Source organism: Amblyomma maculatum, chromosome 9 (assembly GCF_055883805.1).
Source record: "Amblyomma maculatum isolate TAMU_Amacu chromosome 9, ASM5588380v1, whole genome shotgun sequence".
Classification (NCBI taxonomy): Eukaryota; Metazoa; Arthropoda; class Arachnida; order Ixodida; family Ixodidae; genus Amblyomma; species Amblyomma maculatum.
This window is the reverse complement of record NC_139352.1, coordinates 31,258,560-31,269,014: the sequence shown is the minus strand read 5'-3', so window position 1 is coordinate 31,269,014 and position 10,455 is coordinate 31,258,560.

Sequence of the window (10,455 nt, the reverse complement as noted above, 5' to 3'; positions counted from 1 at the left end):
GGGGAGCCGACAGTCGGTCGAGAGCGGGCCGTTCGGGCACACGGGCTGAAACCACGAGCAGCTGCTTGGCGGTGAGGGTGATGATGATGATGTCCTCAGTCATCATGACTAATCCTTCTAACTCATAATAGTACATACCCACGGCGGGGGATTAGCCAGGATTCATTGCAGATACTAAATATATGTGGACAAGTAGTGGTGTATCAATATAATTGGATTAGTAGTTAACTTAGTATTTAGCCGGCAGGGTACTCTTCTTCTTCTCACCTCTGTGCATGTGGCACATACTAACAAAAGGGGGGGGCGGGATTGGCACTGGGGGATGTTGCAGACCACCCTTTCTCCACGCTTTGCGTTCCGTTCATGTGGAAAGATAACCTATTCGATAACCTACCTCTGCCTCGTGCGGACTGTAGAGAAAATAGAGAAGAAAAATGCACGGGTCTTAGCTTTGTTAAACCTGGTAATTGCGAAGCGATACGTGGGTTCTCCCCTTCATGGATCACTGCCTTGTCGTGGCGGAGGGGCTTGCGAAACTCGATGATGTCGTGAGCTCTGCTGTGTAGGGCTACCCAAGATAGACAAGTCACGGCAGAGAGTTCTGACAAAATGTGATTCACTGGAGAAGGTAATGGCAACCCACTCCAGTATTTCCTGCCAAGAAAACCCTATGGCCAGTCACAATACCATTTATGATATGGCGCCGGAAGATGAGCCCCCCAGGTTGGAAGGCGTCCCACATGTTACTGGGGATGAACAAAGGGCGATTCCTAGTAGCTCCAGGACGAATGAAGCGGCTGGGCTAAAGCTAAAAGGACGCTCAGTTGTGGATGTGTCGGGAAGCGACCGGAAAGTCCGATGTTGCAAATAGATATATCACATAGCAACATGGAATGTAAGATCTATGACGCAAGGTAAACTGGATGTCGTCAAGCGAGAAATGGACAGATTGAACATTGATATCTTGGGTATCAGCGAGCTCAAGTGGACCGGAATGGGAGAATTTAACTCCGGCGACCATTATGTCTTTTATTGTGGGCACGAATCCAAGAGAAGGAATGGGGTCGCTCTCATAGTAAACAGAAGAATGGGTAAAGCAGTGCTAAGGTACAACCCCAAAAACGATCGAATGATTTCACTTCGGATCCAAGGTCATCCTTTCAACATAACAGTTATCCAAGTCTATGCACCGACCACTACTGCTGAAGAAGCTGACGTTGAGAGATTTTATGCAAACCTAAAATGCCTTTTAGACCGCACTCCATCATCAGATGTCGTTTTTCTCATAGGAGACTGGAATGCTAAGGTCAAGAGTGAAGAAATATCCAGAATTATAGGCAAGTTTGGTCTTGGTGAGCCAAATGAAGCTGGGCAGAGGCTAGTAGAGTTTTGTCAAGAAAACAACCTGACTGATCATAGCGAATACTCATTTTCAATAGCACAAGAGGCGCCTGCACACATGGACTTCACCGGACGGTCTGTACAGGAATCAGATCGATTATATTCTTTGCCGGCAGAGATGGAGAAGCGCTATACAAGCAGTAAAAACAAGGCCCGGGGCCGATTGTGGCACCGATCATCAGCTTCTTGTTGCCAAAATTAAGCTTCGATTGAGGAAAACGCAGAAAACTAGAAGGCCTTTCAGGTATGATCTGGATCAAATTCCATTAGAATATGCTGTGGAAGTGAGGAATCGATTTCAAGAATTAGATCTAGACGGCAGAGAGCCCGAAGAGATGTGGACTGATGTTCGTGATATAATACAAGAAGTTGCTACTAAGGTAGTTCCAAAGCAAAAGAAATGCAAGAAAGCAAACTGGTTATCTGAAGAGGCTTTGCAAACAGCTAAGGAAAGGAGGATGGCAAAAGTTATGGGGGAAAGAGAAAGATACAAGGTTCTCAATGCGGATTTTCAGAAAATAGCAAGGAGAGATATAAGAATGCCTTCCTGAACATACAGTGCCAAGCAGTTGAGGACAACAGCCAATTAAGGAACACAAGAGCTCTGTATAAGACAATCAAAGATGTCAAAATAAGCTTCTGTGCTAAGCTGGGCGTGATAAAGGACAAACGAGGCAAGGACATCACTGAAGCCTCAGAGATAAAGAAAAGGTGGCAGGAATACACAGAAGATCTGTACAAGAAGGACCCGAATGTGCAAACCCAACATAAGACGTTTGTGATTACTGATCTCGAGCCGGGCATCCTGAAGAGTGAAGTTGATTGGGGTTAAGCCAGACTTGCTAAGAATAAAGGTAGCGGAATTGATGGCATTCCAGCTGAGTTGCTTCAAAACCTCAACCATGATGCCGTTAACATTCTGCATACATTATGTCAGAAGATTTGGACAACCCTGCAGTGGCCACAGGATTAGAGGAGGTCAGTTTACATCCCCATTCCAAAGAAAGGCAGTGCCAAAGATTGTTCCAACTACCCCACGATCGCGCTTATTTCGCATGCTAGCAAGGTGATGTTCAAAATCCTCCAAGGTAAGCTGCAGCAGTATGTGGAGCGGGAGCGTCCGGACGTGCAAGCTGGGTTTCGCAAGGGCAGAGGAACTAGAGACCAAATTGCCAACCTTCGCTGGATCATAGAAAAAGCAAGAGAGTTCCAGAAACCCATATACTTCTGCTTTATTGATTATGCGGAAGCACTTGACTGCGTAGATCACAGCAGATTGTGGCAAGCTCTCCAAGAGATCCACCACCGAAACGGTGGCGGGTGCAATGACGGCCTGCAACAGATAAAAATTCTGTGGCAGGCTAGCCCCCACCGCAAACGGCGGTGACCCACCTGTCCCAGTCCCATCAGGGGAGGACTTCTCATATTCGCATAAAGCTTTATGTGAATATTTGATGGAGCCCCGTATTTAAGCAGATGGTATGACGTCACATAGCGCGCAGTGCCCCTGGTGAGAGGAGCGGGAGTCAGGCCGCTGCCGTGGCTCTGCGCCGCGCAAGGCGACGGCGTGTGATGGGGCCCCGTTTTTTTACACAGATGGTGTGACGTCACATAGCGCGCAGCGCCCCTGGTGAGAAGAGCGGGAGTCAGGCCGCGGCCGTGGCTATGCGCCACTCAAGGCGACGGCGTGAGATGGGGCCCCGTTTTTACACAGATGGTATGACGTCACGCAGCGAAAGGTCAAGCGTGGCTATGCGGCCGCGGCATGGCACGGGGTGAGGTGGTAGCTAAAGTTTGATTCGTTTATAGGAAGGGAAAGGCGCGGTAACTGTCTCACTTGTTTTGTTGTGGACACCTCAACTGCGCCGTAAGGGAAGGGAGGAAGGTGGGGTGAAAGTGAAAAGAGAGAAAGAGGAGCCGTAGTGGAGGGTTGCGGAGTAATTTCTCCACCTGGGGATCTTTAACGTGCGCTGACATCGCACAGCACATGGTCGCGTCTTCGTTTCGCCTCCATCGAAATGCAGCTGCCGAGGTCGGGTACGAATCCCGGTACTCCGGCACAGTAGTCGGGCGACTTACCACTGCACCACCCCGGCGGGGCATTACAGGGCCTTAAGGGAAGGGAGAAAGGTAGGAGTGAAAGCGGAGTCAGATAAGTGCCATTGTGGAGGGCTTTTTAGCAATTCCGGCCTCCTGTGGGTCTTTAACTTACGCTCTCAGTTCAAGCTGGGTTACGTGGCAAGGAAGTCCCATATAATCCAACATTGCCAACATCGGTTGCGAGCGATCTGCAAGACGTTTGAAAATTTATTTCCAAATTATAGGCTCCACGTTTCATATTTGACTCGAATGATCGGAAGAACCACCCCTATAGATTTCTTTCTCTAGAGTATTTGAGCGTCCATCTCTAATAATAATGTTAATTAGTTCACAGGAAAGGAAAGGCGATGTATCTGTCGCACTTGTTCTGTGAACATTTGAACCACGCATAATGGAAGGAAGGAAGGTGTGTGGGAGCGAAAGCGGAAAGAAGAAGGTGCCGTAGTAGAGGGCTCAGAAGTAGTTTCGACCACCTGGGAATCAATAACGTGTGCTGACATCGCACAGCATATGAATGCCCCTTCGTTTGGCCTCCATGGAAACGAAGCCGGCGGCGGTAGGGATTGAACGAACCCGGGTACTTTAGCTTTCTCCTTTTGTTGCGAAAGCAACACTTCGCTAGTCGCTGAGCCATTTCGCGGAGCTCTGGAAAGGCTGAGCTGCGCATGCACGAGGAGCGGGTGACGTCACACGATGCACAGCTGGTGCGCCGTTATTAGACGATGCATAAAGAGGGCGCTGGGCTTACCAATGAGTACATCCACAGAGATGCTGCTCGCTATCACAATACGTGGGAGGAAATATCAGAAGCAGTCAGAGTGTTGCAACTGGAAAGGCTAAGCCAAACAACAGGAAGAGCCATTTTAAATATGGTAGGCCTGCATACAGACAGAGGGATGCAACAAACGTCGAGCATCTCACAGATATACCGAGATAAGCTAATCATCTCCCCTCTTCCTCGACACATGCACCCCCTATAAACGAGGAAAGGAGGCAAAAGAGAGCAGAAGCGCTCAAAAAGCGCTTCGAGCCACTAGACAGCAAGGCAGTTGCATACATTGATGCGGCGAGTGGGAAGTCGGGTGCGGCGTAAGTCTCGGTAGTCGACGGCCGAGGCGCCCCAGTACCGGCAGCCACTATCAGAAAGATGCGTATGAACTTACGCTGGACATTTTCAATTTTTGTGCAATAGGTGGCAGATACGTTATTCCAGGCTACTGACACGTACTCAAGACGCAGTCTCACAAAGGGCACAGTATAGAGTGCGTAGACATTCGTGCCGTTGAAATATTTTTGTTAGTCTAGAAATAAGACCAATATGTCTCAATGCGCGCAACACAATTGAATTTACATGCAATCTAAAATCAAGCCTTGAATCAACAGCAACGCCAAGGTCTTGTACATGGGCCACAAAAGAAACCTGACCCACCAAAATTGTATAATCAAACACAACTGCGTTGCGTTTCCTAGTTAGAGACAGGACGGAAGTCTTCTTATTATTCAACTTTAAGCGATTCATCAAATATCATTTCGCGACGTTGTTAATGTCAGCTTGCTATTGGCGGCAGTCCTCAATATCTCCAGCATTACGGAATAATTTGAAATCATCTGCGAAGAGCAAAATTCTCAGCTTCTTGACATGTAACGGCAAATCATTAACAAACACTAAAAACAACAGCGGTCCTAAGCTGGAGCTTTGAGGCACTCCTGAACATGATAGAAATTTGTTGGGTGCACAGCCGGAAAATCGGACCATGTTACGGCGGCTGCCAAGGTAGCTTTCGAGCCACATACAGTACATGGGGCAAAGTCCGTATTTTTCCATCTTCATCAGAAGGGCCTCATGGGAAACCGTATTTAAAGCTTTAGTCATGTCAAAGTAGACTGCGTCTACCTGACCGCGATTAAATACATGTGGGCCAGTATAATCAAGAAAGCTGCATAAATTCGTTTCCAGAGATCGACCTTTTAAAAACCACGCTGCAGAATTGAGATCTTCTGTTTGAAGTATGAGCCCATGCTTGCGTACATAACCATTTCAAAAACTTTCGCAAAAGAACAAATCAGTGACACAGGTCGAAAGTTGTTCACATTACAAGCATCGCCAGACTTGACTACAGGAACAATTACTGAATATTTCCAATGACAAGGCAAAACACCAGTTCGCAACGATACGTTGAACAAATGCGCTAAAACAGAGCCAAAAATGTAAGCGCATCCTTCGATTACGAAGCTGGGAATTTCATCAACTCCTGTTGAAAGTTTTGGCTTTAGTTTCTGAATCGCCGAAAGAACCTCATGCTCGGTAACATGACCATGGAGACATGCTTAACTGAGTTTGCTATCGGATAACATGGTTTAAACGAGATAAGCCTGCATAATGTTTTCGCTCGCTCACAACAACGCTGGCTGTGGCTTCGTGGGCGGCGGTCACAACACTGAAGAGAAGTTTATTGCAACTCCACAAACTGAAAATACATGCTCATATACACTTATATACTATACACTGTGTCCAACACTATATCAATGAAACCATTTCCGTCAGAATTGGCTTCACATTGCGCCGGCACTAATTGCCAGTGAGTGAAGAACGTGAACATTGATTAGCTGGGCAGTCAGTAGCGTGTGGCTTTCTTCGTAACGCTCGAGCCATTACTGCATGAGTATACCGCTGTGTCATTAGTTCTAAACCACAGATGACTTTTGCATTCTGTATATTGCACAGTGGTTTCAATTAAACGTATAACGAAAGCAGCCATAACATAATAAACATATCTGATGTATCTTTAACGATTGTGCGCCCTAGTTAGTGTGGTCGAACGCTCTTTTGTATAAAGGAAGATTCAGCCAGGAATTAACAGCTGATCTCATCGTCCAGGCTACTGTATCCAGGATAAGTGTTAACATGGAAAGGCATACCGACCTCTAGGGTGACACCCACCACGATGGCTAATTGGTTAAGACGCTCTGCTACTGAACAGGAGTGAGTGAAAAACTTTATTGTGACAAAGGAAATCTCCAGGCGTGAGGTACACGAGCTCGAACGGGTCTGTCGCGTTTCGATCAGAACTGCGCGTGCGATATTAATGCCCAACGAATAACCATAAATGATCAAAAGTTTTGGAGCCATACACCAAGGAGTTTTTGATAAACTAACTCCCTTTGGGACGCCTTACTAATCAAGCCCATACAAACGTCCTTCTCACTACTTCTACTCTCGCCTTCTTGTTTTCCGCTATGGCTCGGTGGTGGTGGTGAACTCTTTGTTCCGCCCAAAAACAGGGGACCAGTCAAAGGGCCGGTTGCGCTGGCTTAGAGGAGGTCGGCGGGGATTCCTTGGGATGTCGCGGCCTCCACCGCGCTCTGGATAAGCCAGCGTTGGTCTGCTGGCTCGGAAGTACGCAGGAGAGACTCCCACGTCTCTGGGGTGTTTGAGTTGTCTGTGTTGTAGTGTGTACAAGTCCGCGCCATGTGTATGAGAGTGGCCGGAGTTGAGCAGTGTTTACACATAGGGGCTATCTGTTCCGGAAAGATCCTGCTTTATAAGATGGGGTGAGGGAAGCTGCCAGTTTGTAGTTTGCGCCATTGGACGGCCTCGCGTCTTGTTAGATCGCGGTGTGCCGGAAGATATGAGCATCTTTGGAGTCGGTAGTGCTGGAGTATGTCCGTGTAAGTGGTGAGTAGACAAGCGCGTGAGATATTAGTGTCAGCGGAAGCAGGGTGGCTGATCATACTCTCGGCTCTACAGCTGAGATCTCGGGCGTGAGTGTGCGCCTGGGCGTTTCCGCTGAGCGACTCATGGATTGGAGCCCAAAGAAGTAAGCCAGATGTGGAAGAGGGTGCTGTAGAATGTAAAATGTGTACCGCCTGGCAAGAGATACGGCCAGCATCGTAGTTGCGAATAACCTGTTGATAATCACTGATGACGACTTTGTTATTAGGGTTGGCTAGCGCTAGCGCAATGGCAACCTCCTCAGCTGCGGTAACTGTTTTTGCATTGCGAATACTGCATGCTGTGTACCAGCTGCGATGAGTGGCGAGAGATACCGCCACCATCGCTGGCCTCGATAGATGGTAAGAGGCGTCCGTATACGTGACGTCCGGACGTCCGCTGAATCGTTTCTCGAATTGACGAGCCCGGTCGGCCCGTCTCTCGGCGCGGTGTTCCGGGTGCATCCGTTTGGGAATGGGAGGAATGCGGAGATTTAGGCGATATTCCGGTGTAAGTTCAGCGTAACTTGGGGCCGATCTCGGCGGAGAGATCCCAACTTGCTGCAGTACCGCTCGGCCAGCGTGTGTGAGTGAGAGCCGCTCATACTAGCCGGTGAGGGTTGCTTAGATCAGTTCGCTCACGGTATTGGAGATTCCGAGAGCCATGAGCTTATGGGTAGCTGTGGATATGATTCACCTGATTGAGATAATAATAATTAGTTCAGAGGAAATGAAAGGAAAGGTATTGTGTATGCCACACTTGTTCTGTGGACACCTGAACTGCGCCGTAAGGAAAGGGAGGAAGGTGGGAGTGAAAATGGAAAGAGAGAAAGAGGAGCTGGTAGTGGAAGGCTACGGAGTAATTTCGACCACCTGGGGTCTTTAACGTGACTGTAAGTGTGGGTTCGTAAAAAGGGCAGAACATTTCGTGTTTGTGGCGGCTACAGGAACACAGTTAATGCAATGGTGAAGAAGACTGCGTACCCGCTACCTAGCAATAACGGAGGTATTCGCAAAGTTGCGTGGTGTACAATTTAAATAAAAAGACTATGTGCTACCCTTGTATGTATGTATGTATGTATGTATGTATGTATGTATGTATGTATGTATGTATGTATGTATGTATGTATGTATGTATGTATGTATGTATGTATGTATGTATGTATGTATGTATGTATGTATGTATGTATGTATGTATGTACGTACGTACGTACGCATGCATGCATGCATGCATGCATGCATGTATGTATGTATGTATGTATGTATGTATGTATGTATGTATGTATGTATGTATGTATGTATGTATGTATGTATGTATGTATGTATGTATGTATGTATGTATGTATGTATGCATGTATGTATGTATGTATGCATGTATGCATGTATGTATGTATGTACGTACGTACGTACGTATGTATGTATGTATGTATGTATTGCTACGGCGCGCGCCGAGGAGCGCTGCGCCAGAAAAAGAAGAGGCGCGGGACGAGCGCGCGGCGCCAGCGCGAGGGTTAAAGAAAAGAAGAGCGCCGGGGCAAGTGGTGTTTGCCTGGTGTCCTCCGTTCTTCCACGGCCGCTCGATGGAAGCGCTCTAGGCAGGCACAGCGTCCCACAACAGTATGTATGTATGTTTTTTGTATGTATGTATGTATGTATGTATGTATGTATGTATGTATGTATGTATGTATGTATGTATGTATGTATGTATGTATGTATGTATGTATGTATGTATGTATGTATGTATGTATGTATGTATGTATGTATGTATGTATGTAGGTATGCATGCATGCATGCATGCATGCATGCATGCATGCATGCATGTATGTATGTATGTATGTATGTATGTATGTATGTATGTATGTATGTATGTATGTATGTATGTATGTATGTATGTATAACTTTATTAAGGAGCCGGCAAACGACTGGTTAAAGCGTCGACCCGGGGTTTTGCCCTACTTTGCTACCCTTGCTTGTAATGAAAGGAACTGGCTGCAACTTGCTTGACGTGACTGGTTTTCCGCGCTACACGTGCGATAGCACGGAATTAATCAGGTCGCTGAGCCAACACCAGAGCTGCAAAAGATTCTCGCACGCCATCCTGATGTGTTTAAGCGAGACATCGACGGCTACGGGACTTTTGGTTCATTTGAATTTGTGCGCTGACATCGCAGGGGATTTATCTGTTGTAGGCCGCCATTGCACCCGCCACCGCTTCGGTGGTGGACGACGGTTGTTCCGGCGCGCGTCTTTCTCTCATTCTTCTTTTAAGGCGAAAGCCTTTAATGGCCCAGGCTGTTGTTGTGACTGTAGAAAGAAGGAAAAGAAAATGCACTGGCCTGCTACTGGCTTTGTAGCTGAGCCACCTCCGCTGCCTCGTGCAGGTAGAAGAGAAAATAGACAAGAAAGAAAAAAGGAGAGGGAGAGAAAGACGCACGCCGCAACAACAGCCGTCGGCCACCACTACTGAAGCGGTGGCGGGTGCAATGACGGCCTACAACAGATAAAAATCAGTGGCAGGCTAGCCACCGCCACAAGTGGCGGTGACCTACCCTGAGGCTAATCAGGAGAATCGCCAATCGTAAGAGAGGTGTTAAGGAAAAGGACTTGTGTAAGCTGGTGCAGGCGTTTGTGTTTTGTAGAATAGTGTATGCGACGCTTTATTTGAAGTTGGACGCGACGGAAAAAGGCAAGGTGGAGGCTATGATTAGGCAGGCGTATAAAGCGGCCCTTGGGTTGCCTCACAATGCGTCTACCGAAAGGCCGCTGGGATTAGGGGTGCACAGCACCCTAGAAGAACTACGGGAGGCGCACTTGGTGATGCAGCTCGGTAGGCTTTCAAAAACAAAAGCAGGAAGGGACATATTGGAAAGGATCGGCATTTGAGTTGACGTTCCAGCTGGTGACACGAAAATTCAGATTTGGCGGGAAATGCACAAGGGCTTGTACAGAAAACATTTGCCCAAGAACATGCATCCAATACATCACGAGGACCGCAAGAAGGCACGAGTCAAAGCTTTACATGCTAAGTACGGGAAGTACCGTCTTTGCCAAAAGTAGCCAGGCTGCTGGTTTCGCTTCTTAGTCGTATAGTAGAAAATTTGTATCTCTGCTGAAGCTATAAATATATGCAAAGTAAAGGCGAGATCCAGTTCTCACTTATTATCAAGTTGCGATCCTCTGGAATGTCATGCCGGCTTTAGAATACAAGCGAGATGCGAAACATGCAGCCTGGTTACTTTTCGC